The sequence below is a fragment of the Callithrix jacchus genome, chromosome 1 (genome assembly GCF_049354715.1).
Source record: "Callithrix jacchus isolate 240 chromosome 1, calJac240_pri, whole genome shotgun sequence".
NCBI lineage: Eukaryota > Metazoa > Chordata > Mammalia > Primates > Cebidae > Callithrix > Callithrix jacchus.
The window spans coordinates 149,121,256-149,148,947 of record NC_133502.1 but is presented as its reverse complement, the minus strand read 5'-3'; the positions used below and the strand labels follow the sequence as shown (position 1 = coordinate 149,148,947).

Here is a 27,692-nt window from a genome sequence, read left to right as displayed (position 1 = left end):
TTTTCTAGGTCCCTGAAGTTGACAGTAGCTTTGCTCCTCCCAGGCCTGGTGGGTACATGTGCCAAATCACAGCTTTGCAAGAGTGCAAGTGTCCCTTGGCACTCAGGCAGGCTCAAGCTGCCTCTCATCCCAAGGGCTCCTGCACCACAGGGGTTGTAGGGAGAATGCCTGGAACAGCTGTCACCCTTCTGCTTGTCAGACTGATGTGACTGGCTTTGTTGGTATTCTCTCCTTCCCCACAGTTCCCAGAGTTGTCCAGTTTGTGAATGTCAACTTCCCAGAGAAAGAGGAACTGTTCTTGGTTTGTCCTCCTCACGAGGTCCATCTTTTAGTCTGCATCTAAATGTGATCATGTCACTCACTGCCTAACTTTTCAAGGGTTTTCCCAGCCTGATGCTCAAGGTCCTTCATAATCTTGACCAAGGATATATATATCTGCCCCAAACTTCACTATTCACAACCCACCCAAATCTTGTCACCTCCAAGCCAGTCCACATGTGCCAAGTTTTCTCCTATCAGCATCTCTTACATGCAGCTGTGACTTTCCCTGGCTTGTATGCTGAAGTCTTATCTGTCCTTCAAGTGTCAGCTCAGATATCCCCGCATCCAGAAAACGTTTCTGAATCCCCCAAAACAGGCGAGGGGAAATAAAGTACCCCTCCTCTGTGTTCTCACAACTTTCTGGGTTTACTTGTATCCTAGAATCTCTCAGACTGTAACTGCACATTTATACATGGCTATGGTTTCACTATTTTTTTCCACTCCAAAATTTACAGTGAAACTTTTAATAACCATTGTGATAATATTAAGAGGTAGGGCTTTTAGTAAGTCATGAAAATGCAGCTCTACGGATAAGATTAAGGATCTTATAAAAGGGCTTGAGGGTATGAATGTATTCTCTTCTGTCCTCCTACCATTTAAGAATATAGCATTCCTCCCCTTTTTGCCCTTCTGCCTTCACCATGTGAGGACTCAACAAGAAAATTCTCACTAGATGCCGGCACCTTGATTTTGGATTTCCCAGCCTCCAGAACTGTGAGAAAATAGATTTCTGTGCTTTATAAATTAACCAGTCTCAAATATTTTGTTATGCCAGCACAAACAAAGACAACATGCGACTCCTTTTATAGCCTGTGAACAAATTGAAAATAGGAAATGAAAATATGTCTCTCATCTGGTATATAGCAAGTACTTCACTTACATTTGTTAAATAAATAAATAAATGGCATATACATAGTTGTGCTTCCCTATTAGAATTAGAGCATGAAGTAAGATAGTAAAGGCCTGACTCCTAGAAGGTGTTTCATTTCAGGAAAAATGTTACTGCTGTCTTCTGCTAGTTCACATTCTAAGTGAATGTGGATTGTACTGGCCAGGATAGAAGAGCAGGAGGACTCTCACCACTATTTCCTGCCTCTTGTAGGTCTAATAGAGAAGAACTCTTGGCTGTGGAGTATCCCATCACCACTTCCACCAAACCAAATCACTTTATCTCTGTGCCCACTCCCAAAGAGCAGCACATTATGGGTGTATACAGAGCACCAGGGAGCACAGCTCTGCTTTGGCAATCAGTGGTACCAGTGTCCCCACACTGTCCTTGACTGGCAGGGATACCCGGTGGCTACTGTGTCACTGCATGCCCATGGTAATGAGTGTCAGCAATATTGAGGGCAGTGAGACTTCCATGGCACCTGCAATGCTGGCTCAGTGTATTGGTTTTATCCCAAACATTAGGATCTGTGTTAATAATGGTGTGCCACAGCAGTAGTTACAATGTTGAGGCTCCCTTTCCTAGATTGATAGTGTCCACTTGCCAGCAGCCAGAACTAAAAAAATAGAAAACTAAATAAATTAAACCCAAATCAAAAAGTAAAGAATAGAACATAGCTGGTAGAAGAGAGGATCTTTTCATCAATACTTGTGCTACCATCTCATATACCATAGAAAACTGGAAGAAGCTAGAGAATCATTTTTTTCTTCTGTCAATGAGACCATTGCCTCTAAACTAATATGATCTAAGATAATGTTAACACTCTAGGTACTGTACTGAAATATAGCCCCAAACTTTGTGTCCAAATCTTGCTTTTGCTCTGTGTTTCTCACGATGTTGGATACGATCGTTCTCAGCCTAGGGACCATTATCTGTAAAATGGGCATAATAAAGACCCATCCCATTGGATTAATATACGGATTACATAAAATAATGTATATCAAAGTACTTCACAAATGTGGGGTGTGTATCAAAGTGCTTTGCAAATTTGGAGTATGATTCACAGCCACTCTGCAGGGCTTAGTGCTTTACACATAGAAGGTGCTTGAATATGTGTTGAGTTGAAATATAAGAGATCTGTCACTAAACACAGCACCAAAATGTTGCAGGATAAATTGATAGTTCCTTACTCGCTCCACTTCAGGTGATTCTCCTCAGTTTTGGAGAAAGAATTGACATTTATCAGATGGTTTGCAACTGACTGGAAAAAATATATAGGAAGTGACCCTTCATTTCAATGAAAAAGGTGCCCTCTAGGTTCTGAAGCAGGAATCACATTTCCTGGGCATCCTTAGAGATTCTCACAGTTCCACAAAGCTCCTCCATAGACACCCTACAGATGTTTGAGCATGAAGAAGCTACAGAGGGTGGTTGGCTGCATTCACATTCTCTTGACTATTAAGTGGAATAAGGTTGTGTTAGTTGTGAGCAATGGAAGTACTCAACATTGCCAAAGAGGACCAAAAACAAAAAAGCTACACATGGTTTCACCACCCACTGTGAACAGAAAAGGGCAGTCTTGGCTAATTGGCTCTCAACAGATGCCTTGCTAAGGGTGCCTCAGATGATGGGAGTCATGATTCAAGCAAAGCAGGAGTCAGCAAATTCACAATGCCTGCCCAGTGGGCAATGAGAATCTTCGAGGAATGTTAGGTATACATGCAAATACAGACTTCTAGGAGAAAGGTTTTGCAGTAGACCAGAGTGTATGCCCTTTCGAAGGAAGATACTCACAGTTGTCATACAGAAAAAAGACACAGTGTTATCAGATCTTGGTTTTACATGATATCTTTGATTTTCGTAAAAGTTGAATATTTTTGTTTCCCAAAAGGCAGAAAAAGAAGCCCTGCGTTAGTCAAGATAAACAAGCAAGATTTAAATTGTGGTCAGCCAGTGTGATCTTCTGATGAGAGTTTCTCTAAAACTCTTCAGAGCTTTCTTCTTTTGAGGACTTAGCAGGATGTAATAATAAGAATAAAGATTGATAAAATAAAAAGTCCACACAATGGCACATCCTAAGGCCTGTGGATGACTAGATTATGCTGTAGTCACAAGAAAACTATGAAGTGCATCAGGACCATTAGGAAAAGAGCTGTGATATTGTAGGGCACAATTTCCTGTGAAGCAGGGGCAGTATGGCAAATGAGGAGGGTGAAGGCTTTCCTATGCAGCTCCAACAGCATAGAAGCACACGCACACACACACACACACACACACACACACACACACCAGACTAGATCTCATGGACAGCATCACACAGTTAAACCATATGCAGCAAACTCAATAGGAGAGTCCTGTAGGTGAATGGAAAGAGCATTATGCTAGGAAACATAGACTTAACTGCAAATCACCTAGCTTGTAAAATGGTGATTAACATAATGCATTATTTGTAAGGCAGTTTAGAGGATTCAATGAGATTATATGTTTGACACGTAGCATAGTGTTTGCCAAATAGTATACTTGGCTTTAGTAGCTCTGCCTGAACCCAGTCTACAATCAGCACATATGTATGCAGAAACAAGGACGGGACAGATATCACGTCCACTTTATGCACAGGTTGAACAGCATGAGGGGAAAAGTTCTTAAATGTTGACCGAAAGAAAATGTAAGGGAGAATACCCTCTTCTTTCTCTATGTAGGACCATACTTGATTTAACAAGTACAGACTCCTCTGTGGAGCTGCTATGAGCATACATGAAGGGGATAATTTCAGTTAATTTATATTTAATACAAAGTACTCCCCAAAGAAGTAATTTTTAAAATTCATATTTTCTACTTCTTACTGTGTCAGGTTTTGGTAAGTTGAATTTTTCTGGTATGTTCATTGCATTTATATTTCAATTTTATTGTCATAAAATTGTGCACAATGCTATCTTAATTACATTTTTACTATTTGTACAAGATATAATGAGGTCCCTTCCTGACTTACTATTCCTGACATTGGCTATTTGTATCTTTCTTTTTAACAATCAGTCTTTCCAAGGGTTTCTCTATTTTGGTAGTCTCTTCGAAAAAAAAAAACACACACACACTTTTGGCCTTTTTATTCTTTTTATTGTTAATTTTTATTTTCTTAATCTTTGTTCTTATTACTACATCTTGCTAATTTCTTAGAGCTTAATTCACTTGGTTTTCCTTACTTTCAAAAGGTAGATGTTTAATGCATTGATTTCCAGCATATACCTATATGTATATGATCTCTCTATGTATGTATAATTATTTTTATATTTTTAATTGTTCAGATTGACAGATTAAATTGTATATATTGTATACTGTATGACATTTGAAACATATATACATTGCAGAATGGACAAACCAAGACAAGCAACATATGCATTACCTCACAAGGTTGTCATTTTTGTGGTGAGAACATTTTAAAACTTAGCATTTTTTAAGAGTACAATTTATCATTGTTTATTATATAATTGCCATATTGTACAATATAGCTCTTGAACTTATTATATCTAACTGAAATTTTGTAACCTTGGATCATTTCCTCAACCCCTTCCTCCACCACCACCTCAGCCCCTGGTAACCACTATTCTAGTAAGATCAACTTGTTTTAAAAAATTCCACATATAAATTTGTATTTGTCTTCCCATGCCTGGCTTGTTTCTCTTAACATAATGTCCTGCAAGTCCATCTACGTTGTTGCAAATGTCAAGATTTCTTTCTTTTTTATGTGTATATATTTTAATTTATGCATATTTTAAATCCACAAGGACATCATTATACATTCAACATCTACTCCTATTTATGTATAACTTTTCTATTGTCTTTCATTTATTTCTGTATCTCCAAAATTTCATCTGGGATCTCATTTTCCTTCTGTCTGAAATGTACTTTTGAATTTCTTTTAGTGATGAGTTATCACCATTTTTGTTCATCTGAAGATGTCTTCATTTCACTTTCATTCTTGAAGGATATTTTCATAGGGCGAATAATTCCAGGTTGGTAATTTTTCTCCCAGGGCTTTGAAGACATGCTTTTTTCTGGCTTCATTTTTTCTATTGACAATTTAGCTGTCAGCCTTGTTCCTTTAAAAGTACTGTTTTCTTACTGGCTGCTTCTTTTTTATTTTTTGAGACACAGTTTCAGTCACCACACTGGAGTGCAGTGGAGTGATCTTGGCTCACTGCAACTTCTGCCTCCCAGGTTCAAGTGATTCTCCTGGCTCAGCCTCATAAGTAGCTGGGATTACAGGCACATGCCATCATGCCAAGCTAATTTTTGTATTTTTAGTAGAGGCGGGGTTTCACCAGGTTGGTCAGGCTGATCTCAAACTCCTGACCTCGTGATCCGCCTCAGCCTCCCAAAGTGCTGGGATTACAGGTGTGAGCCAGCACACCCTGCTGCTTTTAAGATTATTAAGAAAAACTTCCATGTATAGACTTAACTCATCTTGCTTGGAGTTCATGGGAGTTGTTGAAAATGTGACTTGATATCTTTCATCAGTTTTGAATAGTTTTAGCCACTGTCTCTCAAAATATTGATTCTGGACCATTCTTTTTCCTTCCTTTTGGTTCACTTCCACATGTATCAAATCTTCTAACCATATCCTGCATATTGCTTATGCAGTCTTCTGCATTTTCTATCATTTTGTCCCCTTGTTTCTCATTTTGGGTATTTTTTTCTGATCTGTCTTTCAATCACTAGTTCTTTCTTCAATTGTGTCTAATCTGCAGTTAATCCCATCTATTAAGTTGTTCATTTTGGCTATTTTTTTTTTCATTTTCAGATTTTCATTTGATTATTTTTTAGTTTTCAATCCTCTACTGAAATTTCTAGTCTTATTATACCCTTGGGCATACTTATTTTAAAGTCTTGGTATTAACACTGTACTACTGGGGGTCCTATAAGTCAGTTTCTATTGTTTATCATTTCTGCTGCTTTTCATCTGCATTTTCTTATCTCTTGATTACTTTTACTTTTTATTGTAATCATTTCATTTTATTTCTAGGAATAATTTGAGGCCAAGTCTCTTTCATGGTTAGTTTCTGCCTGGTCCATAAGGCACTAGCAATCTAGAATTCACTTTAATCTAGTTGAATGATTGTTAATATATTTGCTAAGGCTGTTGTAACAAACTATCATGGACTGGGAAGTTTAAACAACAGAAATTTATTTTCTCACAATTCTGGAGGCTAGAAATCTCAGATCAAGGTGCTAGCAAAGTTGGTTTCTTCTGAAGCCTCTCTTGTTGGTTTATAGACGGCTATCTTCTCCTTCATGTGTCTTCACATGGTCTTCCCTCAGTGTGTGTCCGTGTCCTAATCTTTTCTTCTTATAAGGACACCAGTCACATTGCATTAAGGTCCACTCTAATGGCTTCATTTTAACTTAATTACTTTTTAAAGACTCTGTCTCCAAATACAGTCACAGTCTGAGGTAATGTGGGTTAGGACTTGAACATATGAATTTCAAGGGGATATAATTCAGCCCATAACAATGAGTGAATGAGATGACTCAAAGCTACTGACATATTGGGAAGGGGTGCTGTTTACCTCTAGTTGATGCTACTCTTTAGGATCCGAACACAAAGTCAAGAAGTTCACCAAGGTCTGTGCTTTTTGGTGGTCCCTGGAATTCAAGTCCATAGACCCTTAGTTTGATGAGATTCTCAAAATATTACTCAGGTTTGTAATCTCTCAGCACTCACCTTCTGCAATCAGTAAATTCTCAAAAAGGAACAGATCTTCTTCTAGCATAGTAAATATTCCACAACATGTTGGCTGTTGAGTATCTATGAGTAGATTTGTAATATATTTCATCCAAATTTTCTAGTTGGCCTCAGTGAAAGGACTGGCACATTTCTTTCTTTTCATTATCTATCAAGAATGAGAGATTTCCTTGGTAATGTGTATATGTGTTTGAGTGTGTATTTAAATAAACAGGGTTATGTATATTAGTTTATTACAAAATAACGTTATGAAAAATTCAAGGTATAGAGATATGTTTACAGAAAAAATAAACATGGACCTCATTTCCATTTTCCGCTCTCCCACTAAACCTACTTTCTCCAGAGGTGACAACTGTTGACATACTACTGCACATCCTTACAATAAATTTGCTGTACACTTCCATATGAACATAAAATATGTGGTCCATATTCAATAAATGGCATCAGACATACCTTAAGGTCATTTAATGTGTTGTCTTTCTGTGTCAGTTCACATAGATCAACCACATTCTTTTAATTTGTTATATAGAACACTAATATGAATATATCATCATTTATTTACCCATTGCTGCAGGATGAACATTTAGATTATCTTCAATTTTTGCTGTTTGAACAGTGTTGGAATGAACATCTTTATACATGTCTCTTTCTGCACACAGATAAATATTACTCGATAGAAGTATGTGTGCACTTCAGATTTTAATAATTACAAATTTCTCCTCAAACACTTTACCAGTTTATACTTCTGGAAATAAAAATGTATGAGAATACCTGATTCTTAGTACCCTCACAAACTCTAATTTCCCTAAATATTATGAGCATTTTCATTGATAATTTTTCTTTTTCTGTAAATTGCCTGTTTATGGCCTTTGCTCCTTTTACTATTTATGTTCCTGTCTTTTTCATTTCATTTGTATAAGCCTTTTAATATTTACAATAGCATTTTAAAATATAATGCCAAACTGCTGCCTGGTTTTAATTTTTGTGATAATTTAAAATTGTATGTGACTAAATCAATTTTTTCTTTTGTGTTCAAAATTTTTATCACTTTTCTGCATTTTCTTATTGATACAAGTTTTAAAGTCATCATCATAAATTTTATTTTAAAATTTTGTGTATGCTACACTGAATTTATTTATGTAGAAGAATTGTCAACCTAAAATATTGACTCTCTCCCTTCAGTAAAATGCTACCTTTTCATTTATTCAGGGCTTCTCTAGTGTCTTTCAGGAAAGATTTGTAGTTTTTGATGTTTGTATTATATATTTCTCATTTGGCTTGGTTTTTATATATTTGAAAGATTTTACTATTACAAATGCTTCCAAATTTTTATGGGTCAATGTGATTTTTGCTGTATTTTGTTTTCTTGTAGAGATACTTTTACAGTTGAGAAATTTTCTTCTTTCTAGTTTATTACAAATTTTATCAAGAATGAACAATTATTAGATTAAACTTTTTTTGGAATTTTGGGGGATAATATGATTTTTCCTCTTTTAATTTGTTAGTGTGGTGATTTGCTTTAATAGAAATTATTTAATGCTTGACCATTCTAGGATTCCTGAGACTAAACTATTTGATAAGGATTTTGATTTATTATAAAACATTATTAGATTTTCTTAATATTTAAGAAGGATTTTACATGTATTTAATAATAAAATTTACAATTCTCATTTTGATTTCTCTGTCTAGTTTTTGTATCTAGATTATAGAAGCCTCATGTACCGAAGTAAAAAAATTTTAGCTATGAAATGGTTTATATAGCACTGGAATAATTCGTTATTGAGTAAGTTTTTGTTGTTATTTTTAGTATATCTTTTCTAAGCAACCTGTATTTGGATTGGCTTTGCTATAATATATACCTCGGTTTCAATGTATGTCGAAATTTAAAAAAATTTTATTTTAAGTTCAGGGATACATGTGCAGGATGTTCAAATTTGTTACACAGGTAAATGTGTGTCATGGGGTTTGTTGTACCTATTATTTTATCACTTAGGGATTAAGCCTAGTACCCATTAGTTATTTTTCTTAATCCTCTCCCTTCTCTCACCCTCCAGTCTCCAATAAACCCCAGTGTGTATTATTCCCCTCTCTGTGTCCCTGTGTTCTCATCCTTTAGCTCCCACTTATAAGTGAGAATATGCAGTATGTGATTTTCTGTTCCTGAATTCATTTGCTAGGGATAATGGCCTCCAGCTCCATCATGTCCCTGCAAAGGACATGATCTCATTCTTTTTTATGAGTATTCTATGGTGTATATGTGTCATATTTTCTTTATTCAGTTTATTATTGATGGGCATTTAGATTGATTCCATGTCTTTGCTATTTATTGTAAAGAATGCTATAATAAACATGTGTGCATATGTCATTATCATAGAATTTTTTATATTCCTCTAAATATTATTTAGTGATGGAGTTGGTGGGTCAACAGTTGTATTTCTGTCTCTATGTCTTTGAGGAATTGCCATACCATCTTCCACACTGAACTAACTTACACTCCCACTGACAGTGTAAAAGCCTTTTTTTTCTCCACACCCTAACCAGCAGCTGTTATTTTTTGACTTTTTAATAATAGCCACTCACACTGGTATGAGACGGCATCTCGTTGTGGTTTTCATTTGCATTTCTCTAATGATCAATGATGAACTTTTCATATGATTGTTGGTCTCATGTATGTCTTCTTTTGAGAAGTGTCTGTTCATGTCCTTTGCCTACTTTTTAATGGGGTTGTTTTTTCTCTTGTAAATTTGTGTAAGTTCCTCATACATGCTGGATATTAGAACTTTTTCAGATGCATAGCTTGCAAAAATGTTTTCCCATTCTGTGGATTGTCTGTTTATTCTGTTGATAGTTTATTTCACTGTGCAGTAGCTCTTTGCTTTAATTAGCTCCAACTTGTCAGGTTTTGCTTTTGTTGTCTTCATCATGAAATCTTTGCCCATGCCTATGTCCTGAATGATTCAATATGAAAATTTAATCTATTCACATTTATTGTGATTTAAGATACATTGGAACCATTGAAACCATTTGTACAATATACAGTGAGGTCCCTTCCTTAATCTATTCACATTTATTGTGATTACATATACATTGGAACCATTTGGAACTATTTGCACAATATATAATGAGGTCCCTTCCTACTTACTATTCTTAACATTGGCCATTTGTATCTTCCTTTAAAAATCAGTCTTTCCAAGGGTTTCTTTATTTTAGTAGTCTTTTCAAAAAAAACTCTTGGCCTTTTATTCTTTTTATTGTTAATTTTTATTTTACTAATCTTTGTTATTACATCCTGCTAATTTCTTAGAGCTTAATTCACTGAGTTTTTCTTGCTTTCAAAAGGTAGATGTTTAATGCCTTGATTTTCAGCATATACATGTATATATATGCTCTCTCTATATATGTATAATTATTTTTATATTTTTAATTTTTCAGATTGACAGATTAAATTGTATATGTTGTATACTGCATGACATTCTGAAACATACATACATTGCAAAATGGACAAACCAAGCTAAGCAATATATGCATTACCTCACACTGTTGTCATTTTCGTGGTGAGAACATTTTAAACCTTAGCATTTTTTAAGAATATAATGTATCGCTATTTATTATAGAGATGTTATGTCATATAATATAGCTCTTAAATTTAATCTATCTAACTGAAATTTCTTTTGATTTTACTGTTTGCTTAAAGATTTCCCCTTTTTTAAAAATTTATTTTAGAATTCACTAACCAAATTTTGTTTTATTTTTCTTTTCTTTAATGATTTTATGGTTTTCTATGTGCCCTTTGATGGCTACACTTAAAGTTTTATTCGAATTTATTTATTTCCCTCAATATCTAGGGTTAGTACTATAATCTCTTCTTCAATTAAACAATAACATCATATTTTTTCTTCTCTTTCTCTGTACCCTGTCACTTCCTTTGTTAGTTCCATGTTGTTGCTTTTTTTCACTATACATTGACAACTACATAGTCATAACAATATGAATTTATTATTATTTATTGTGCACCACTTTTTTTTATTCCCATGTGTTCTTTTTGGATTATGTCTGTTTTTGTTTTGTTTTGTTTTTTCTTTTTGAGATGGAGTTTCGCTCATTACCCAGGCTGGAGTGCAATGGCGGATCTCGGCTCACCACAACCTCTGCCTCCTGGGTTCAGGCAATTCTCCTGCCTCAGCCTCCTGAGTAGCTGGGATTACAGGCACGCGCCACCGTGCCCAGCTAATTTTTTGTATTTTCAGTAGAGACGGGGTTTCACCATGTTGACCAGGATGGTCTCGATCTCTTGACCTTGTGATCCACCCGCCTCGGCCTCCCAAAGTGCTGGGATTACAGGCTTGAGCCACTGCGCCCAGCCCGGATTGTATCTGTTTTATTGGCATATCCTCAGGTGCTATTTCAAGGGGGCTCTGAGTAATTATATTTTTGAGGGTGCATGTTAGAGAAACAACTTAACTTTTCCACTTATATGCAAATTTAGCTGAAGTGGACTTCTTGAATCAAAATTATTTTCCTTAAGAATGGAAATGATACTAAAGTTTATTGCTACTAAAGTTATTATCATTTACTTGAATTCTAGAAGACATTACTGGCGGCATTACTATTCATATATAAAAGCAAATGAGAGTGTGAGGGATATTTTCATTATCTTCTGGAATCTAGAAAAGTCTGATAAAAATTCTTTTTTTTTTTTTTTTTGTATCTTTGTAGAAGAAATATTTTTTCCCCTCTGGAAGTTTTTAGGATTTTACTATTGTCCTGAAATTTAGTATGGTTTTTAAAAATCATTTATTCTACTTGTTTCTTGGGGACACTTTTCTACTTAAATGTCTTTGGTTTTGTTCAGCTACATAGAAGTGCTCTTTTATCTTTCTTCTGTTAAATAACCTCCGTTCTCTGTTTGTCTCATTCTGAAATAGTTTTTCAGGCACATATGTGTGTCCTCTCCTCTACAGTTTCTCTCAAATTTCTTTCAGTCTGTGTTTTATAAAAATATGTTATTGCATTCAAGGTTTACCCAGGTAATCCAAGATAAACTCTGACTTTTAAGATCTTTCACTTAATCAAACATTTTGTCACATAAAGTAAAATGCACTTTGCTTAATAAGATAATACTCATAGTTTCCAGGCATTAAAAAGTAAATTAATTTTGCAGGGAAGGACATGTTTTCAGCATACTGCAACAAGGCAATCATAGTCCAAAACAGAATACATTCCAGATCACATTTATTTTTCTTTGGGTTAAAATTTATTGGCTCATTGGATTATCTAGACTGACTCTTATGTTCAGTTCAACAAATGCTCAGTCTATAAAATTGGCATTACAGTATTTAATTCTTATCTATTTCATTGGCATATGGGGAAATAAAATGAGCTATGATATATAAAGCATTTTCTGATGGTATCATGGAAAGAATAGAGGGCCTATAGTTTACATTCTAGGTTCTAGAATCAGACATTGGAATTATAGCCAGAGTCTTGCCACTTAATAACTTAGTGACCTTGGTCTCTTCATTTATAAAGGTAGGACATCTATTTTTACAAGTTTGTTATCATAATTAAATGAGAATTCATATAAAAATGACGGACATGCTGCCTGCTGCCTGGCTCACAGTAAGTAAGATTCATCTTCCTCTTTCTGCTCTGCTAAGAAAAGGTTTTGTACACACTCTGTATTGCTAAAAGATGTTAAGATGCAGATGAGCTTAGATCAGCAGTTTTTATTTTAAGCAAGAAAGACAAACATAGATAATAACTATTTAAATAATTAATAGGCTGGAACAAACTATTCACTGAAGCTATGCATGAAAAATAAGAATTCTCTGCCAGGACCTAATTCGTGTCCTTGGTCAATACATTTTTCCTCCTCTTTGTTTCAGGGAAAATTAACAGTATTGTAGGGAAAAAAAGCTTACTCAGGGCCTAGAAAAGCATAAACAAGTAAATTGTACTTATTGCTACTAAAGTTATTATCATTTACTTGAATTCTAGAAGACATTACTAGGGGTATTACTATTCATATATAAAAGCAAATGAAAGTGTGATTCAAAGGACTAATAAATTACTCTAAGTTCACTCCATAGTAGTTCTATTTCCCTTTATATCTCTGGCTAAATGGCTCCATTCATTAGTTCTCCAGACTGATAATATCAAGCCTGTGGATCTAACTACGAGGTGGCTTTTTACTCATGGCCTCTGACAGTATCACAGACTGAAACTCTGATGTCAGGCAGAGCACTCATAAATGAGGGCTTTGACCAAAAGGAAGGCTTGATGAGGACCTGTTTATATTTAAAATAAACTCCTTCTTAACTTCTACCATTTAAGTGGTGGCATTTTTCACAGCATAAAGACTGAATGGTATGTTCCAAGGTAAGTGAGTTTTAGTTAAACAACTTATACATATTGAGGATCTAGGAGGTAAAGATGGATTAAAGATTTAAACATGAGGCCTAACACCATAAAAACTAGAAGAAAACCTAGGCAGTACCATTCAGGACATAGGCATGGACTTCATGACTAAAACACCAAAAGCAATGGCAACAAAAGCCAAAATAGACAAATGGGATCTAATTAAACTTCAGAGCTTCTGCACAGAAAAATAAACTATCAATAGACCGAACCGGCAACCAACAGAATGGGAAAAACTTTTGTAATCTAACTATCTGACAAAGGGCTACTATCCAGAATCTACAGAGAACTTAAATTTACAAGAAAAAAAAACAAAGAACCCCATCAAAAAGTAGGCAAAATCTAAACAGACACTTTTCAAAAGAAGACATTTATGCAGCCAACAAACATGAAAAAAAAGCTCATCATCACTAGTTATTAGAGAAATGCAAAGCAAAACCACATTGAGATACAACCTCACGTAAGTTAGAATGGTGATCATTAAAAAATCAGGAGACAACAGATGATGGAGAGAATGTGGAGAAATAAGAATGCTTTTATACTGTTCTTGGGAGTGTAAATTAATTCAACCATTGTGGAAGACAGTGTGGTGATTCCTCAAGGATCTAGAAATAGAAATACCATTTGACCCAGCAATCCCATCACTGGGTATATACCCAAAGGATTGTAAATCATTCTATTATAAAGACACAGGCACACATATGTTTATTACGGCACCATTTACAATAGCAAAGACTTGGAACCAACCCAAATGCCCATCAACGATAGACTGAATAAAGAAAATTTGGTACATATACACCACGGAATGCTATGCAGTCATAAAAAAGGATGAGTTCATGTCCTTTGCAGGGACATGGATGAAGCTGGAAACCATCATTCTCAGCAAACTGACACAAGAACAGAAAACCAAACACCACATGTTCTCACCCATAAGTGGGTGTTCAACAATTGGAACACACAGACACAGGGAGGGGAACATCACACACCAGAGCCTGGAAGGTAGGGAGCTAGGGGAGGAATAGTGGGTGGGAGGGATTGAGGAGGGATAGCATTAGGAGAAATACCTAATGTAGATGACGGGACAATGGATGTAGCAAACAGCACATGTATACCTATGTAACAAACCTGCATGATCTGCACATGTACCCCAGAACTTAAAGTATAATAATAAAAAAAACCCTCTTCTCTTTATAAATTACCCAGTCTCAGGTATTTTTTAAAACAATGCAAGAGCAGTCTAATTCAGTAACGTTCATGTTTCTCCCCTTACTCTTCATGTCACCATTTTGTGCCTACAAAAGTGAAATAGTGCCTGTCACTATTGCCGCTTTGTGAATTTATATGTAATGAGACTTATTCAGCTTCAGGTCTTATGGATAGACTTCTTTTTCTTAAGAAGCAATATTTACTTTTGGTTTTTGTAAGTTGTAATCTCATCTGACAAACAGCAGGATGAAAATAACTAAGACTGGATAAATAAATGAGTTAATTATGGACTTTCTTATTTCAAAGAAACATTAAATCATAAAGGATTATGCAGAGTTGGGTAATTGTTCTTGATTTTAATTATTAGAATATAGCATTTATAAAAGTGGTACCTTGTTTGTTTGCATAAACCAGTTGCAAGCCAAGTGAGCAGTATTGGTCCCAGCCTAATTCTCATCTCTGCATTCCTCCCTCTGCCAATCCATGGATCTCCTTTTACTCCCCCTGCCTTGTCAGCTCCACCCCCAGGGAAGAGGAGTGCTGCTATAACAAATTGCCACAAATGACACAAATGTATTACCTTACAAATCTAGAGGCTGGAAGTACTAAATGAGTCCTGGTGGGTAAAATCGGGCTGTACTCCTTTCTGGAGACACTAGAAGAGATTCTGTTTTCTTGCATATTCCAACTTCTAGAGGCTGCCTGCATTTCTCATCTCATAGCCCACTTCCATCTTCAAAGCCAGCAATGACTGATCAAGTCTCTCTCACATTGCATAATTCTGGTCTCTGCTTCCATAGACTCGTCTCCCTATCTGACTCTGTCTCGTCTGCCTTCCTCTTATTTTAAACACATTTGTGATTCTATTGCACCCATCTGTGTAATTTAGGTAATCTCCTTGTCTTCAGGTCCACTGATTAGCTACCTTAATTCCATCTGCAACCTTTGCCACATTACAACATGTTGACAGGTTCCTGGGGTTAGAATTTGGGCACCTTTGGATAGGGCATTATTCTGCCTACCACACAAGAAGTAACCCCAAACTGCAGCAGAAGTCACCTCTCATTTCCTTCACCTTCCATCACCCCTTAGGAAGCAGGTGTCTACTATTCTGGCTGCTAATCTGATCCTGGCATCATGGCCAATAATCCACTCAATAAAACCTTCCAAAAAAACAGTCTTCTAAGCCTGTTTTGCAAACACAGGAACATTCAGCCATGCCCTGGTGTTTACATACTATCTATGTCTGCTCTCATGCCACAATAGCAGACTTGAGTGTGAAGCCTGCAAAGTCTAAAATATTTATCATCTGGTCCTTCATAGAAAAACTAAAAAGTTTGTGGGCACCTGCTATACAGAAGTGCTCCCTTTTGGATTTATTCTTTTCCTCAGATTGTAGCCTTTCATTCTCTCTACTGAAAACCAAGAATCTAGAGCAAGACCTCTCCCCATTGGTGGACTCCCTACTGGAGTCTGAATTTCTTGTGCCACAAGCCCTATTAGTCTGCCACAAGTTCAGATCAATTTCTCAACCTCTAGGCTGACACTTTCGGAATCAGCAAACTGTCTTGAGAAAAGAAGTGACAAATGCAAGGTTAGCTTCTTTCCCAATTTCTTTTCCTGCAAATCCCTTCTATTTTAGTAGCCCTCCAATGCCTTCAAACATATATTGTTTTACTTTGTCTAGCTTTTCTAGTTGTTCTCAGTAATAGGATTGATCCAAGCAATCTGGTCTACTATTGCCAGAAGTATATTTTTAGTGCTGGTGTTATATTTTTGTTGCCTCCAAGTCCTTTTTATAGTATCCATATTCCTTTATATTTTATTCTTCTGTCTTTGGGGTTTATCTTATGATTTCTTTATGGCTTTTATAATTTCCTGGGAACTATGTTTTCTTGCTTCCTGAGTAGCTGAGATTACAGGCACATGTCACCATGCCCAGCTAAGTTCTGTATTTTTAGTAGAGACGGAGTTTCACCATGTTGGGTCAGGCTGGCTTCAAACTCCTGACCTTGTGATCCACCCACCTTGGCCTCTCAAAGTGCTGGGCACCTTGCCCGGCCTGTTTTCTTGCTTTCTAATGAGGAAGCTAGGTCTTAGGAAATATTCTGAATTCTACAGCTAATTATTTTCTCAGGTAAACTTATTTTTATTCAGAATAACATTTTTTTCTCTTGTTGTGCACCGATTTACTAGAGTCCTCACTTATTTAATTTTGTCTCTTTTTATCCGTCTTCCAACTAAGCAAAGTTAGACTTGAGAATACATTGGTTGCTTTTAATCTCCCTTATCAGATCAACAATACATTCAATTATTAGTTTTGTCCTTAACTAAAGGAAAAATAGATGCATTATTTCCATTCAAAATATTCCCGCAGCTTCTTCCATCTTCTGGTGTATCGTGCATCATTGCTCTATTCAAGTGAAATATCCTATTCTCACTGCTCATTCTGATTCTGAATTGAATGAGTTCTTAACATTTTTTCTCTTAAAGCATTTACTGCAATGGAAGTTCTTATCTCTCTCATTTTTGATATTTTTCCAGTTTCCTTTAATGAATAGATAGGCAAAAGTGAGGTACAGTGTCTTTGTTATCCCATGGAGAAGCACTGATAATCAGAGACAACTGGTAAGTCTTCTCTGGTTCCAGAGATGTACACAATTTCTTAATTTCTCAGATTGAGTCTGTTTCAAGAGGTGAAGCCTGGATAGGTTCTTTAGTCCAGCACTAAATACGTTTGTGGAAATCTCTCTCACTTTCTTGTATTATATTTCCCATAAATCTTCATTTTTTAAATGTTGTCCTGAAATGTACCTTACATAATTATACTCCTGTTTAGGGACTGTATTTAGGAATTATAAATTAAAGGTCAGCGTCTGCTACCAGTAACAGTTCTGTAGAAGTTAATCCTACAATTATCCAGGGACTGGGTCATTCCCTTCATTCCATAGAGTTAAATGCTTTTCATAAATATTCTACTCGGGGTTTCCAGATTCAAAGGAATGACATGGCTTGTGATATGAGTCACAAAAATGTAAATAGATATCAATGTAAGTACTTGGCATAAATTAAACTTAATTTTATTTAAAATTACTGATTTGTGATTTGATATCCAGGAATTTAGTACAGTCAAGGATTTCTTCTTGTTTTACGAGAAGTACTAATGAGTTTCAACTTGCACTTTGATATTCGGGTGTCTAATAGATAAACAGTGTTGTACAATGGAGTCAGAAGACCTGGATCTGTGCCTGTAACTCTGTGTCCTGGAGCAAAGCACATATCTCTGAATCTCTTGGTCCTCTTCCATAAAATGAGAATGATGATGATCCAATCTTACCTATTTCCCATGTTCACTGAGAGAATAAATTGATATATGATGTATTTTATAAACTATTAAGCCCTATTTATACTTATTTTTGAAACTATTTCAGAATGAAAACTGAGAACTACTCTTTGACAAGGCTAAACTTGAATGATTAATACCCATGTTAATCTCTAATTATTCATTCATTCTAGAATTGACATAGAAAATATTTAATACTTATTTTCTCTGTGATAAGTGTATTCCAGGGTAAAGAAAGAAGCCTATGAGAAATGAAGCTAGGTTAAACTTTAAAGGTATTTTTCAGAAGTGTAAATCCATCCACTCTTCCCCTGGTAACATATCAGACATCAACTATCAGCACATTTCTCAGGTGCTTGAGGTCCACTCTGAATCTTTGAGAAACTTGGGGAAAGTTGAGACCAAAACTTTAAAACAAAAAACAAAATAACTAAGAGCAAATACCATAAGAAATTGACTTCAGATGTTTATTTTCAAAGGAATTTCATGTTAGCCCTCACAGTATGTTAGAGATTTATTTTTTCCTACCAGAGAATTAGAAATATGTATTCTTTCCACCAATGAAAAAGACTCAACTCTGAAAATACAGTTCATGGTGAAAGCCAGAGAAGGGCAGATTACAGTAGAAGATTAGCTCACTAGAATTGAGAATTTTTCTGATATCTTTCAGTAGGAAACATCATTATCTCAGGTGTGAGACTTTAATAATTTGCACACACAGAAAACAGGATGGAGGGTATTCCTGTAAAGGCTGCTGTTATAATGACAGCATCAAAACTAAAGGATGTGCTTGATTTCTTCTAATAACATTGTGAAAATTATGGTGAGTAGATTATTACCTTGAAACATGATTTCTCTTACAATATGATTTTTTAAATGTAGTATAACCCCATTCTATCAAGAAATGTGAGAAATTATCATTAATTACTACAAAATTATAAATTTTTACACAGTTTTTACTAGTATTAGTAGCTGTAAACTTGCTTAGCTCTAGGGTTACAGCTATAAAAATTAAAATAAAAATGTGTAAGTTTTATTTTTCCTCCTAAATTTCATTATATACATATAGAATATTCATTTAATCCTACAAATAAAATGATTATTGTTACAAAATTTTTACTGATACATTTTTATGGTTAATGTTATTTTTTATTAGATGGCTTTCCTGGACATCAATGAATATATGATAAAGATTTAAAATAATTAGAAAGTATAGAATATAGCAAAGAGAAAATACAATGTTACTACCCAGAAATAATTATAGCTTAATCAATATTTTAATTTTTTTCTATGTATCTATCCACCTTCATATATACTATAGTTTCAAATTTCTGGCCATAGTTTGTATTTAGTTTTGTTTTTACTTAATAATTTGATCATTTTTACTTAAAATTTTATAAGCATTATCCATGTAATTAAATATTCTTCAAAAACTTTCAATCTCAAAGGAACATATTATCATATAAATATGATACTTACATATTCTAGTATATTGTTGCACATTTTAGTTGTTTTTATGTTTTTCTGGTTATAAATAATGCCATGACTAGCATTCATATACCTAAATCTTCGTTAGCAGGCTTTATTAATTTATTCAGTTGAGTTTCCCTCAATTATAATTATTCAACCAAAGATATAAACTCTTTTAAAAATATTATACAAATGACCAACCTATTTTGCAGCAAGGTCATACCAATGTTCATTTTTATAACAGGATGTTAGAGTGCCTTTTAAACTATGTACGCCATGCATTTAAACATTTTTTTAAGTATTTACTTGTTAAGTGATAGATGAAAATTGCATGTTATTTTAACATTTATTCCTGATTCATTAATGAAGATAAGCTTTTTAAAAAATCTTTTGAAATATTTGTTCATGTTCCTTGCCCATTTCATCTATTGCTTCTATTTCTCTAATGATTAGTGATGTTGAGCATTTTATCATATGCTTGTTAGCCACCTGTATGTCTTCTTTTGAGAAGTGTCTGTTCCTGTTCTTTAATCAGGTTGTTAGTTTTTTGCTTGTTAATTTGTTTAAGTTCCTTATAGATTCTGGATATTAAGCCTTTGTCTGATCCATAGTTTGTAAACATTTTCTCCCATTCTGTAGGTTGTCTATTCTGTTGATGATTTCTTAAGCCCATAACTTTTAAACAATTTAATTTTTCTACATTTTTGGACTTAATATGTAGTTTCCTATCTCAATGTCAGTTCAATACTCATCTATAGAAATATATAGTTGTTTAGAGCGTTATTTTTAAATACCTAATTCTATATAGTATGAAGTCAAAATAAAACTGTTTTTCAATACCCTGCACTGAATAACTTGTACTTCATTATTTATAATAGTCCTTATATAATACATTTTTATATAGAGTAAGATTTATTTTAGGACTAACTCTATTGTTCCTGTGATGAAGCAGTCCTTTCTTACTCAAACCCCACACTATTGTGATCTCTTCAATTTTGTAATACACCTTAATAATGGTCAGAGAAAGTTCATCTCATATCACACATATTTTTAATCTAGATTTTTAAATTATTTTTTCAAGTTACAAGCGCTTATATTTGAAATGCTATAAAACTACAAATTAGGGAAAAATGATACCTTTAAGATATTTTCTTTGTCTTTTCATGCTAAAACTGGTATAATTTTCTACTAATACAAGTATTAATTTAACATCATCAGATAAAGATTTGTAGTTTTCTTTATGTAAACTTTTCTTGTGAAAATTATTACTAAATATTTTATGATTGTCGTCACTTTTGATAATGGGAAATATGACCCCCATTCATACCCTAATTGCTTACTTTTAGTATATAAGAAAGCCATTGATTAAAAAAATACTTATCTTTGTCCGATCTTTTTGCTGAATTATATTTATTTATTCTAATAATTAGCTTATCTTCTTCCTATATGTGTGTATATGTAGACATATTATCTACAAATAATAATACTTTTTCTCCTCCTTTCAGGTATTGTACCCTTTAGATATATTTATTTGTTTATTGAATTGCTATAAATTCAAAAGCTATGGTAAATGGCCATCATGAAAAAAGAGGGATACGTAGCTTTAATTCCCTATCCTCCTACTTGTAGCTTAAATGAAGGTCTAATGAGAGCTTCTCTGGCCAACACTCTACATAGCTTCCTACAAACCTCTCTTTAATTTTCTTTCATTATCCTGTTAATTTTCTTCATAATACTTCTTACATGAAAACTGTATTTATGCAAAATAGAAATTATATAATCTCCTATTCCTTGTATATATTCTACTGTGGTGCTACACTGTAAGTAATATCGGAGCAGGGATAATGTTGTTTTGCTCCCCTCTGGTATACCCAGCATGTTTCCTAGTCCCTGCTATAGAATTGGTTAATAAATAGTGTGTCTGTTTCTGATATAAATGGAATGGTCTTTGGTGTTGTATTTTAAATAACGATTATATTTATGTTAAGAAATACTTCTATTCCAGCTTTTAGGATTGTTTTTTGAAGAATAAATGCTATGTGTTATTATACAGCATTGCATTTTCAGATTGCACTGAGATTATAACATATTGTCTCAAATCTATTCAGTCTCATTAAACTTATCCAAATTATTGTATAAACTGATTGTCTAATACTATATCATCCTTGAAGTTATCATAGGAATCCTATTTGGTTGTGGGTGGACTGCAAATATACTATTGAGTTCAACTTTCTGGCATTTTTCTAGTTTTTTTTGTTTTTTGTTTTTTGAGACAGGGTCTCAATCTGTCACCAAGACTGGAGTGCAGTGGCACAATCTTGGCTTACCACTTCTGCCTCCTGGGTTCAAACCATTCTCCTGCCTCAGCTTCCCAAGTAGTTGAAACTACAGGCATGCACCAGTAACACCTGGCTAATATTTGTATTTTTTGTAGAGACAGGGTTTCACCATGTTGGCCAGGCTGGTCTCGATCTTAAATGATCCACCTGCCTCACCCTCCAAAAGTGCTGGTATAACAGGCTTGAGCCACTGCGCCTGGCCCTTTCTTGCATTTTATTAAGGATTTGTAGTCAAAGGGAAAATTAACCTATATATTTTTTTCATTGCTGTTGCAATCTCTCTCATGTTTTCATAGTATTATTAAAGAATAAATAAATTGGATACTTTTTCATCTATTTCACAAATGAAACAGTTTATATGTGATGGGAATTATAACTTAGAGAAAATTCATTAGCTAAATAGTCTGTAAGTACTTTTAAGAAGTAATTATTTTGTGACTTTTATAATTTCTCCTACAAATACAGAATCTTTTCCATTTTTCTATTTTTTTCTGAAGTAATTAATGTATGGTCTCATTTTCTTAGTGTAAAATTAGTTTCTGTTCTCTGAAGAATATTCAGTAATATATATAGAAGAAAATGAATATTATCTATAGGCTCACCACCTATAGTTAATTTCTGTTGATATCATATTTCCTTCTAGGCTCTTTCTTACACATTTATTTGTAACTATACATATATTTATATAAAAACTTGGTATCTCTTTGTAGATAGATAGATAGTATTTTGTCATATTTTCAGTTAACACTATATCATGTTCATTTTCTCATATTTTTGAATTTTCTTTGAGAATGTGACTTTTCATGAATGTACAGTATCTGATATCTAAAATAAGTTTCCAGTATTTTACTGTAATAGTAATTTCATAAGCTTCCTTGATATTTGCATGTATATCTGTATACTTAGCATCAATTTTTAGAAATAAAGTTATTTTATATTTAATATCAAAGTGTGTATACAAATTTAACTTTTACCAAAGTGTTTGAAAGGGCATATTCCACTGAGCAATTTGAAACTTTATATTTATTTTTAAAACCATACCAGTTTGAAAAGCAAACTACGCTTCATTGTTTGTTATGTCTTTGATTAATTACTGCCAATTTTTCATACATTTATTTGTAATTTGCCTTTCTATCTTACAAAATTTATTCAACTAATGTGACCAGTTTGATTTGTAAATGCTGTATATAAGTCTTAGCTTGACATTCAGAAATTGTAAGCAAATTGCTCAACATTAGTCAATAATGGAGTAAAGCAAAGATTATAACCTATTTGATTTCTAGGTGCTTAATTGATGTTTCTTTACACTACAATAAATTATTAATATTTCCTAGCCATGTGATCTTCAGCAAAATATTTTACCTCCCTGAACATTGTTGATTATTATACATATTTTAATATATTTATTTATATTAATATTATATATAAATTATATTTATCAAAATTTTCAAATAAAATATTGAATTTTGATATTTCTCCTGAATATTAAGTAATCTAATGCCAAAATCAAACAAATCCTGATTCTAAGGATATTTACTGATAATCCAATGATGTCTGCAGATGGGTTTGACTAAGCTTTTTGAGCTTTTGTATTAAAGGTTTCTGAGAATAGGATGCCTTCCTTCCAACCACATTATCACTGAAGCTGAAGCACCTTCTTTTTCCTGTTCGGTGCTGAATACTTTAAATATATTATAGCAATTACAATTTGTTTGTGCATATATATATATATATATATATATATTTGTGAATAAAACCTTGCCATTAACAAAACCCATTGAAAACAAATTCCATGTCTACTTGCGACTTATCTTCCCTGAGTCCTCAAATACCTAGAAATATTATTTGCATTTATCCTTGTCATATTTCAATATCTCATTGCCAATGTTGAGTGTAGAAAGAGGTGGAAAAGGAGAGTAAATGATAATTGTGAAGCTGGTCGCTGGATGAATTAGTAGATGCTAGAAGAAGGCTGTGCAAAGAAGCTTGAAATAAAGTAGTGGCATTTGAGTAAATAAGTCACTGGTGAGTCTGTCTTTTTCTTTTTTTCTTTCCTATTCTTCAGCCTAAAAGATTTGACTTGCTGGCAAGTATAATAGCTATTATGATTCCTGGCCTTCATTCTCAGAGTGGTGTGAAGCAGTGAGAGAATAACTGAAATTGCAGAGTCCTAAAGAAGATTTGATCTAGCAAAATTAACCTTAAGCTATCTTCTTAAGGTTGGTGTCTTCAGGGATGGGTGATCCATAAAATGTCTACCTCTTTATCAAAGAGGGGCCAACAGGACTTGATAAGGTAGCCCTGTGAAAAGATTAGGCCTGGCTATGACTATTCTTATTCTCTTACCAACCCAAGAAACTGGACCCATTTTCAAAATGCTAAGCTTCAGAGAACTGCTTTTAATTTTAGCTCCTCCCTAGGTCCTGTGAAAACTGTCTCCTCTTTATGGTGATGTAAGACTATTTGGGGCTGAAACTTGGCTTCGAGTAAGTTGCTGGCCCTATTTATCTTTGTTCACGATTTGAGAATTAAGGTACTGACACACATCTAATTCCCCATTCCAGGTCTATGAAAAAGTCTAAAAAGCAATGTTGCTCTCATCTAAGACAGTTATTTTTCTACCATGAATGCAAAGAAATAAAAGAAGCAGAAGAAAGAGTGCACGCTCAGGAAAGAGAATTTCCAGTTAGATCCAGTTCCTTTTGAAGACCAGCTATACTTTTTTGCCCTTACATTCCATGAGAAAAAACATGCATTCTTTTAACAAACGCTCTTCAAAATAAATTAGCTCTGAAAAGTTTCTGCTAGTTTCAATCAAAACAACATTGGCTAAAACTAGCCAGAAAAATTTATTCCATATCTACCTACTAGACCCAGCTATGAATCAAACATTCACTTTTGCAAACACTAAAACTCTGAATATCCTGTTTTCCCCAAGAATACTTCAAGCTCCCAAACTGCTACTCTAATTTTCTTTCCTAAAACATACAAAAAGCAAAAATTTCCCAATAAACAACTTCCTATTATATTTATATAATACTTGAAATTGTGACTTTTTTAAGAGGCCAAAGGGTTATATTGAGGTATTACATGTTAAAGTGTGAATGACCAACAGGTTAAGTCCCCTAGGGATCTTTCTCTTAGAAGTACAGCTTTAAATCTGACTTGTAATTATTGTTTTGGAAACATATTTGAGTTCAACACTGAAAGTAGCTAACTTCCTGTATCTTAATTTCCTTAGCCACAAAATAAAGACAAATATATAACTTTCAGATTTGTAAAGACAAATAAGATAGTATTTTTAAACTATATAGCAAAGTTTATAACATTCAAGTCACATCTGTGACTAGTTACATTAATTAATTTATTCAAGAAGGTATTAAATTTGCCTTACAATAGAAGTCTCCTGCTTGGCCTCATATAAAGAACAATCCTCAAGGCATCAGTGAATTTCTTGGCTAAGGTTGATTGGTCTCACAGTAGAGTGGAAAAATAAAACCCTGTGGTAGAGAATTACAAATACTTGGCACAAGTGTCACCAATCTTAGCTTCTCTGTCTATAGCAGACATTGCTAATAGATCCCTGCACTCTTTCTCATCAACCAGAGACTTGAGAGTTTTCAACACAGCAAGTCCAGGCAGCCATTCTTGACCAATCAGAGCTCACGTCAAGATTAAAGCATGTTTCTATTAATAGCCTAGGACAAAGGTCAGCAAAGATTTTTTGTAAAGGGCTAGAAGATTGTTTAGTTTTGTTTTTTTGCAGGCCATATGGTCTCTGTTGCAGCTACTCAACTTTGTCTTCATAGTACGAAAACAGCCACAGACAATATGTCAATGAATCAGATTGCCTGTATTCCAATCAAATCATATTTACAAAAATAGGCAATAGAGGGCTTGAAACTTCCCAATCCTAGGTTTAGAGGCTCTCTAAAGTCAAGGGGAGTCACGGTAGTGGCAAATCCTGCTGAAGTCATTCAGGAGAGTTTGCAAAGGAGGTGTTTTAGCAGCCTGGCAAGCTGAGGGACATAAAAATAGTCCTTAGACCTGGGGAATTCCCTTGCTCAATTTTTCCTGAAATCCTGTTGATTGAAGTTTTCCCTCAACTCTCAGTGATTGCAGAGGGCTCTGTGCCCCATTTCTCTTGGGTCCTAGCTGATGCCATGGTTCTGTCCCTGGTATTTTTGTTCCTGTTAAAATTCACCAGCTGATGTTTCCTATCCAGACCACTTACTAGGAGTCCAGTTATGTTATATTGCAATACTACTTTTATCCCTGAGTTTGAGGTTCCTTCATACTTACACTCACAATTCAAAAGACCATTCGAGATTCCTATTCCCTCAGCATTTAAAGTAACCCTACAGTGTTCCTTACCCTATGGAGTTACAGATAAGCAATACTAGAACCTTCTACTATCTCTTGGATAATTCTCATGAGTCCACTGTTTTATTGTCTTTAATAGAGAGAAATATGAATGGTTGAGGGTATGGCCTTAAGCAAGTCATTTTACCTTTTAGAGCTGCAGTTCCTCATTCACAAAACAGAGGTGATAATATTACTTTGCTACATACTTCAAGAAGTTATATGAGGCTCAACAGATACATTTTTTTAAACTAAGGCTCAGAAACATTATCCATTAAAACCCCTTTAAAACCAGCTTTAACACTGCCATTAACTCCCACCCACATTATCATAATTACTCACATCCTGTGGCAAACATCAGGGTTAATATTGGAGGAATAAGTCTATTCCCTAAATCAAAGATGTTTGGCCCCATGAGTGTCCTCCTACCTTCATTCATCAGCCTTGCGCAACAGAGAGCACGTAAAGGTCTCCAGATGGATCCTGGTTTTTGTTTCCTTTTTGGCACCCCAGCATCTGCAATCAGACACATACGAAGTTTTATAAATCCTACACAACTATGCCAAGGCAGGTGATAATAAAACATCCTAAGGCATAATGGACTCAAGTAGTGACTATTGCTGGGAAACATTAAGTAAGAATCATTTACCATAATAGCTTTGACTTGGGCAGAAGAGCCCTTCAAATTCCAGCTGAAGTCCTCTTCAAGAAAAATGAGTAACTCATAGCCTTATTGTAAAATCAAAGGTGTTGCTCTCATTCTAAATTCCCTAAACTGCATGGGAAGTCTATATTTGACTTCTTGAATAAATTCAGATATGAGAATACTCCCATAGAACTTTGAAAACATTCATTTCAGAACAATCTACTTTTTCTTCATACATACATTTACCAAATGATGGTAAATTCCACTGTTTTGGTGTTAAAATAAATCCATGACAAGATTTTTTCCAAGGTCACTTAGTTCCTCTGTGAGTTCCCCCCATGAGAAACTCTACTTCTGCCTTTGTAAAGTAAAATTTACAAATATCTGCTTTTTTTCTTCGTGAAGGTATAAAAAGGAACAAATGGAATGATACAAATGTGAGCATTTTGAGGTTGAAAGATCCACATAGCAAAGTTCCACAATTTTTTTTTTTTTGAGATGGAGTCTTGCTCTGTTGCCCAGGCTGGAGTGTAGTGGCTTAATCTTGGCTTACTGCAACCTCCACCTCCCAGGTTCATGCGATTCTCCTGTCTTGGCCTCCTAAGTAGCTGGGACTTCAGGCACATGCTACCATGCCTGGCTAATTTTTTGTATTTTTAGTAGAGATGGGGTTTCACCATGTTAGCCAGCGTGGTCTCCATCTCCTGACCTTGTGATCCACCTGCCTCGGCCTCCGAAAGTGCTGGAATTACAGGCGTGAGTCACAGCACCCAGCCAGTTCTGCAAACTTATAAAATGATCTCCTAAAAGTTAAATTGGAACAATAATCCCCTTGCAAGAAGTGTTTTCTTTGAGATGATTTCTGCAATGAAAAATCTAATAATTCACTTTTTTGTTATCTTCTCTTTTCCTCCAAGAGTCTGCTGCCTCTTATTAAACATAGTCTCCGCTTTCAGCAG

General features: G+C 34.6%; 1 protein-coding gene across 1 annotated transcript in view; it reads right to left on the bottom strand.

Annotated features, from left to right (window-relative positions):
• The window catches only part of PLPPR1 (phospholipid phosphatase related 1), a 359,335-nt gene extending 332,798 nt beyond the window's left edge, over positions 1-26,537 (bottom strand). Inside the window, exon 1 of the mRNA XM_035253096.3 lies at positions 26,517-26,537. The gene's annotated coding sequence lies outside the window, so the exon portion shown is untranslated. The remainder of the gene's footprint in view (positions 1-26,516) is intronic.
• Positions 26,538-27,692: the final 1,155 nt, after the last annotated feature.